An 8499-nucleotide genomic window follows, 5' to 3' on the forward strand; every position below is an offset into this window, starting at 1 on the left:
TGCAGAGGCATTATATGTTATGTTTGTCACTGTAGATAATCTTTTTGTATTCTGTTTTATTCTCACCTTCCAAAAGCATCGATGTGTTCAGAAATTGCTTTGGCAACTCCCCCATTGAGGAAGACAGTTTGAGCACCAAGAGTAGACTTTTGAAGAATTATCTACATAACAAAAAGTCACTGGGAAGAAAAAATACAGATTATTGTCTATGAACGTGAACTCGATAGTGTATAGTTAAATGTATTTTTTTGATATTTCACTGGCAGCTTTTACTATGTGTATATGTAGAGGCCTTAGCTCAAAGTGCTTTGTTGTTGGACCTACCGCTGTTGTATGAGCCGTCTTACCTCTGTTAGTACAACCTTGTTAAAGAGTGATAAATATAAAGTTGAAACATTATGTGTAAATATATCTGTAGGCTATAGCCTATATATTAACGTATATGAGCCTATATGAACACAAAGAAGAAGTTATATTATTGACAGACTCCGCACTCCTAGATGAAGAGCATACTTGAAGTGGAATTAGTGACACTCTCAATTGTGCTGCATTTTATACCTACGAAAAACGGCGCTAGATTTCTATTTTCCTTGGTAAATGTAAAATATGAATAGTTTTGTGAAAACGACATGCTTTTTTATTATTCGTAAGTGCTAACCAACAAAACTGGCAAATGAGAGGGTTGCTGTGTATTTTTGTATACATATTGTACATGGTGTTTATTTTGGCACTATATTCAAATGGGTTAGGAATGTGCACTTATGCATATGTTATAATGATTATCATGTGGGGGACTCAGGTATTTGTCTTCTATGTACTTCTACTTTTGTATTTCTTAAAATACATCTTGAAATACATATTTTCTTTATAAACAAAATCAAAACAATCTTAATTTGGGATATTGCTTTCATTGATAGGTTAATCTCTGAAATGTGTGAATTTTGTGATGTTACAAATGCTACAAATTAAAATACCTGAAGTGAATATTGAGGTATTACCAAAACCAATGTTGCTACTGAAGTCTGTTTCCAATATCCTTGAAAGAAATGAAGATACTGTGCTGTAAATAGCAAAATATATGTTTATGGCATGAGCTTCCACTATTAAAGTATTGATTTTTTTATATGGATGTCAAGTGTGATGAAACAAGTTATTACCAGTTTGTATGGTGAAAGATATACGCACACAATCTATGTATCCTAACACCTTATCCCATAAGAGTTTAAGACCACTTGAAGTATAAAAAAAATACATAAAAATTATTTGATGAAAAAATTGTTTTGGCCTTACTGCTATTAGCCCATACAAACGCACTGAACAATAGATTTACAACATCGAACAACAGATATCTTAGAGATATAACAAAGATCCGGAAACATTTATATATATTTTCACATGTATTTAACCCCTTCTTTTTGGCAATAAACAGTCTCCTTATATACTTTCAGTACCGGGGGGCCTTCAGACGAGTTTTGTGAGGCCTGTGGATGTCTTAGAGTAAAACAACCGACATGTACGTGTCCGTGAGAGTCTCACATTTGCAAAAAGGAGTCATATTAGTGTATAGCCCAAACTTTTCAGACGCTACAGACAGAAGTTGGCAGATCGGCTGTACTGACTTCAGACGAGTCCCAAGACACTGGGGGTTGTAGAGCAAAACGGAGAACACCATCGTGTTCGTGAGAGTCTCATCTTTCCATAGAGGGGTATTAATAGTTTGCAGACCAAACTGTTCGGACGAGACGTACTATTTTGTGAGAAGACCGATGTTCGGGATTTCTCATTGTCTGACAAACAACGCTCTAGCTCCATCAAATAATCAAATAATTGGCATAAATAAAACAAATCTAATATAATTTAATTGGTCACATACACATATTTAGCAGATGTTATTTCTGGTGTAGCGAAATGCTTGTGTTCCTAGCTCCAACACTGCAGTTGTATCTAACAATTCACAACAATACACACAAATCTAAAAAATAAAATAATGGAATTAAGAAATATATAAATAATAGGACGAGCAATGTCGGAGTGGCATTGACTAAAATACAGTAGAATACAGCATATACAGTGCCTTGCAAAACTATTAATCCCCCTTCTGGTTTTTTGCATTTTGTTGCATTACAACATGTAATTTAAATGGATTTTTATTTGGATTTCATGTAATGGACTTACACAAAATAGTGCAAATTGGTGAAGTGAAATGAAAACAATAACTTGTAAAAAGAAAATCTTAAAAATAAATAATGTAAAAGTGGTGCGTGCATATGTATTCAACCCCTTTGCTATGAAGCCCCTAAATAAGATCTGGTAAAACCAATTACCTTCTGAAGTCACATAATTAGTTAAATAAAGTCCACCTGTGTGCAATCTAAGTGTCACATGATCTGTCACATGATCTCAGTATATATATACACCTGTTCTGAAAGGCCCCAGAGTCTGTAACACCACTAAGCAAGGGGCACCACCAAGCAAGCGCCACCATGAAGACCAAGGAGCTCTCCAAACAGGTCAGGGACAAAGTTGTGGAGAAGTACAGATCAGGGTTGGGTTGTAAAAAAAAAATGAAACTTTGAACATCTAATAGAGCACCATTAAATCCATTATTAAAAAATGGAAAGAATATGGCACCACAACAAACCTGCCAAGAGAGGGCCGCCCACCAAAACTCACAGACCAGGCAAGGAGGGCATTAATCAGAGAGGCAACAAAGAGACCAAAGATAACCCTGAAGGAGCTGCAAAGCACCACAGCAGAGATTGGAGTATCTGTCCATAGGACCACTTTAAGCCATACCCTCCATAGAGCTGGGCTTAACAGAAGAGTGGCCAGAAAAAAGCCATTGCTTAAAGAAAAAAATAAGCAAACACGTTTGGTGTTCGCCAAAAGCCATGTGGGAGACTCCCCAAACATATGGAAGAAGGTACTCTGGTCAGATGAGACTAAAATTGAGCTTTTTGGCCATCAAGGAAAACGCTGTGTCTGGCTCAAACCCAACACCTCTTAACACCCTGAGAACACCATCCCCACAGTGAAGCAAGGTGGTGGCAGCATCATGCTGTGGGAATGTTGTTCATCGGCAGAGATGAGAAACTGGTCAGAAATGAAGGGATGATGGATGGCGCTAAATACAGGGAAATTCTGGAGGGAAACCTGTTTCAGTCTTCCAGAGATTTGAGACTGGGACAGAGGTTCACCTTCCAGCAGGACAATGACCCTAAGCATACTGCTAAAGCAACACTCGATTGCATTTAAATGTCTTGGAATGGCCTAGTCAAAGCCCAGACCTCAATCCAATTGAGAATCTGTGGTATGACTTAAAGATTGCTGTACACCAGTGGAACCCATCCAACTTGAAGGAGATGGAGCAGTTTTGCCTTGAAGAATGGGCAAAAATCCCAGTGGCTAGATGTGCCAAGCTTAAAGAGACATACCCAAAGAGACTTGCAGCTGAAATTGCTGCAAAAGGTGGTTCTTCAAAGTATTGACTTTTATAGTTATGAATAGTGAATAGTTATGCACGCTCAAGTTTTCAGTTTTTTTGTCTTATTTGTTGTTTGTTTCACACAATAAAATATTTTGCATCTTCAAAGTGGTAGGCATGTTGTGTAAATCAAATGATACAAACCCCCAAAAATCAATTTTAATTCCAGGTTGTAAGGCAACAAAATAGGAAAATACCAAGGGGGGTGAATACTTTCGCAAGCCACTGTACATATGAAATGAGTTAAGCAGTATGTAAACATTATTAAAGTGACTAGTGTTCCATTATTAAAGTGACCAGTGATTCCATGTCTATGTACATAGAGCAGCAGCCTCTAAGGTGCATGGTTGAGTAACTTGGTGGTAGCCGGCTAGTGATGGCCATTTAACAGTCTGATGGCCTTGAGATAGAAGCTGCTTTTCAGTCTCTCGATCCCAGCTTTGATGCACCTGTAATGACCTGGCCTTCTGGATGATAGCGGGGTGAACAGGCCTTTGCTCAGGTTGATGATATTTTTGGCCTTCCTGTGACATCGGGGGCTGTAGGTGTCCTGGAGGGCAGGCAGTATGCCCCCAGTGATGCGTTGGGCAGAACGCACCACCCTCTGGAGAGCCCTGTGGTTGCGGACGGTGCAGTTGCCGTACCAGGCGGTGATACAGCCCGACAGGATGCTCTCAATTGTGCATCTGTAAAAGTTTGTGAGGGTCTTAGGGGCCAAGCCAAATTTCTTCAGCCTCCTGAGGTTGAAGAGGCGCTGTTGCACCTTCTTCACCACACTGTCTGTGTGGGTGGACCATTTCAGATTGTCAGTGATGTGTACGCCAAGGAACTTGAAGCTTTTCACCTACCTACTTTTCATATACATGGGACACTTTTAAATGTGCCTTTAGAGTCCAGGCAATTCAATACTCATCTTTAAAACAAAGCAATTTAGGTCACAATAGTTCATATTAACAAAGGAAATATAAGGACTAACAGTACAGATAGATAGCAATAAAAACTAGATAGAGGCACAGAATAAGTTAGAGGAAAAATTGGAGGAACTTATTTAAGAAAGATCAAGTGTAATATATTATAAAAATATAGCGAACTGGATGGAATATTGGGAAAAATGAACAAAATAATTTTGCTACCAAAAATTATTTATTGAAACTTGTTACAAATGACACATGCAAATGTTCTCACCCATCTACACACAACACCCCATGATGACACATTGTAAACATGTTTTTTTTTTTTATGTTTGCAAAGGTATTGAAAATGAAATACAGAAATATGTAATAAACATAAGTATTCACACCCCTGAGTCAATACTTTGTAGAAGCACCTTTGGCAGTGATTACAGCTGTAAGACTTTCTGGGTAGGTCTCTAAGAGCCTTGCACACCTGGATTGTACAATATTTCCACTTTTTTTATTTTTCTATTCTTCAAGCTCTGTCAAATTGGTTGTTGATCATTGCTAGACAGCCATTTTCAGGTCTTGCACAGATTTTTAAGCAGATTTAATTCAAAACTGTAACTAGGCCTCTCGGGAACATTCAATGTCGTTTTGGTGAGCAACTCCAGTCTAAATTTGGCCTTGTGTTTCAGGTTATTCTCCTGCTGAAAGGTGAATGTGTCTCCCAGTGTCTGTTGGAAAGCAGACTGAACCAGGTTTTCCTCTAGGATTTTGCCTCTGCTTAGCTTTATTCCATTTATTTGTATCCTAAAAAAAAGAGTGGTACTCAGTGATGTGTTGTGTTGGATTTGCCCCAAACATAACGCTTTGTATTCAGGACTTAAAGTTCATTTCTTTACCAAATTTTTTGCAGTTTTACTTGAGTGCCTTACTGAAAACAGGATGCATGTTTTGGAATATTTTTATTCTGTACAGGCTTCCTTCTTTTCACTCTGTCAATTAGGTTAGTATTGTGGAGTAACTACAATGTTGTTGATCCATCCTCAGTTTTCTCCTATCACAGCCATTAAACTCTGTAACTGTTTTAAAGTCACATTTGGCCTCATGGTGAAGTCTCTGAGCAGTTGCCTTCCTGTCCGGCAACTGAGTTAGGAAAGATGCCTGTATCTTTGTAGTGACTGGGTGTATTGATACACTGTCGAAAGTGAAATTAATAACTTCACCATGATCAAAGAGATATTCAGTGTCTGCTTTTTTATTTTTACCCATCTACCAATTGGTGCCCTTTTTTGAGAGGCATTGGAAAACCTCCCTGGTCTTTGTGGTTAAATCGCTGTTTGAAATTCAAATAAAATAAAATATAATTGTATTTGTTGCATGCGCCGAATACAACCTTACAGTGAAATGCTTACTTACAAGCCCTTAACCAACAATCCAGTTTTAAGAAAAATAAGTGTTAAGTAAAAAATAGATGAGTAAAAAATAAAAATAACAAATAATTAAAGAGCAGCAGTAAAATAACAGTAGCAAGGCTATATACAGGAGGTACCGGTACAGATTAAATGTGCGGGGGCACAGGTTAGTCGAGGTAATTGAGGTAATATGTACATGTAGGTAGAGTTAAAGTGACTATGCATAGATAATAAACGGAGAGTAGCAGCAGCGTAAAAGAGGGGGTGGGGGGGTGGGGGGGAGCACAATGCAAATAGTCTGGGTAGCCATTTGATTAGCTGTTCAGGAGTCTTATGGCTTGAGGGTAGAAGCTGTTAAGAAGCCTTTTGGACCTAGACTTGGCGCTCCGGTACTGCTTGCCGTGCGGTAGTAGAGAGAACAGTCTATGACTAGGGTTGCTGGAGTCTTTGACAATTTTTATGGCCTTCCTCTGACACCGCCTGGTATAGAGGTCCTGGATGGCAGGAAGCTTGGCCCCAGTTATGTATTGGGCCGTACGCCCTACCCTCTGTGATGCAACCAGTCAGGATGCTCTCGATGGTGCAGCTGTAGATCTGAGGACTGTGACGTCACGAGAGGCTACACAGCTTTCAGCGGGGTTGCTCAAGTAGTGCAAGGAGACAAGGTTCAAACAAAACAAGGATTTTATTATAGGTCTTGGGAAATTAACGAAAATATAACAAAATTCTGTTCTCTTGTGGCTCTTTAAGGGTTAACAGTTCAGGGATGTCTCTTCCACATCCAAAATCATAATTCTCACTCGCTCAGATAACTTTTCCCCAGCCTTACTGTAGTCCACGTTGCAGCTAGTGGCCAACCCAGCAAAAAGTCCTTCCAAATGTCTCTCACGTATTTCCACAGGTGCATATATCCAAAGGTGAGTATTTCCCAAAGGTAAGTATCTCCAAATCCTTATATTCCTCCTGGAAGTGGACGTGCAGCACTCTTGTCCTCCAGAGAGCCCAGGTTGGAGACTGTGTTTCTTCACCCCCCCCACACCCCCTCAGTGTGTCTCTTCCCTTCCCAAAACCTTCAGCTCATCAGCTCCTGATTTGTTTCAGCTGCGTGGGAAGATTGGCCATAGAGGGGTGGAGTTCCCGACCATACCAGCAGATGGAGCCATAGCTGTCTGGGTTTGCAGCCACCTCAGGGGGATGTAACGTCCCTCCAGGACACAGCCTCTCGTGACATCACACATCCCCCTCCTCGGGACCGACGTCCTCGTCGGGGTAAAGGCAGCGAAGAAGGCATCACGCCGGGAGAGGGCGTCCGCATTGCCGTGGTGCTTGCCAGCCCTGTGGGCAACAGAAAAGTTAAACGGTTGCAAGCTCAAAAACCATCTGGTTACTCTACTGTTTGATTCCTTGTTCTTGGCCATCCACTGCAGAGGGGCGTGATCAGATACCACCATGAAACGTCGGCCCAGGAGATAGAACCGAAGGGACTCCAGGGCCCAGACTACAGCCAGACATTCTTTCTCCACCGTTGAATAGTTCTTCTCTCTTGGAAGTAACTTTCTGCTTAGGTAGAGAATGGGATGTTCTTCACCGTCATGTGCCTGGGTGAGGACAGCACCCAGACCCACCTCCGAAGCATCCGCTTGGACAATGAATTCCTTCTTGAAGTCTGGTGCCACCAGGATCGGACTGGAGCAGAGTGCTCGCTTCAGGTTGAGGAAAGCCGCCTCCGCCGCAGGGTTCCACTTCACCATTCGTGAGTGGCGTTTGGTCGTCAGCTCCGTCAACGGTGCAGCTATGGTAGCAAAATCTGCAATAAAGCGTCTATAGTAGCCAGCGAGGCCCAAAAATGACCTTACTTGCTTCTTGGTGATGGGCTGCGGCCAGTCCTGTATGGCCCGCAGTTTGGCTTCCTGTGGTTTGACCAACCCCCGCCCAATGGTGTACCCCAGGTAGTTTGTCTCACTGAAGGCCAGCTTGCACTTCTTCGGGTTTGCCGTGAGCCCTGCTTCCCTGAGCGAATCCAGCACCGCTTGTACCCGGGGTATGTGGCTGGCCCAATCCGGACTTTGTATAACAACATCATCCAAATAAGCCGCTGCGTACCTCTTGTGGGGCGCAAGGACTCGATCCATCAGGCGTTGGAACGTGGCAGGTGCCCCGTGGAGACCAAACGGAAGTCGGGTATACTGGTAGAGCCCCTCCGGGGTGGCAAAGGCTGTCTTCTCCTTGGACGCCGGGGTCAGGGGCACCTGCCAGTAGCCTTTTGTGAGATCAAGAGTGGTTAGGAAACGAGCATGCCCCAAGGAGTCTATTAAATCATCGACACGAGGCATTGGGTATGCATCAAATTCAGACACTTCATTCAACTTTCGATAGTCATTACAAAATCGTACTGAACCGTCTGGCTTGGGAACTAGTACGATGGGACTTGCCCAGGCACTGTGGGACTCTTCGATTACTCCCAACTCCCGCATCTTCCTTACCTCCTTCTGTATAACCACTTTACGAGCCTCTGGCACGCGGTACGGGCGCTGGTTTACCGTTCGGCCAGGCATGGTGCGGATCTCATGTTGGACCACCTCTGTGTGACCGGGAAGGGAGGAGAAGACATCCTGGTTCTGCTCCACGAGTTCCAGGGCCATCTGTCGTTGATGTGGGGACAGATTTGGACCCAGCTGAACCTCTTCTCGCGCCGGTTCCTTGG

Source organism: Coregonus lavaretus (genome assembly GCF_964263955.1).
Source record: "Coregonus lavaretus genome assembly, chromosome: 5".
Lineage (NCBI taxonomy): Eukaryota > Metazoa > Chordata > Actinopteri > Salmoniformes > Salmonidae > Coregonus > Coregonus lavaretus.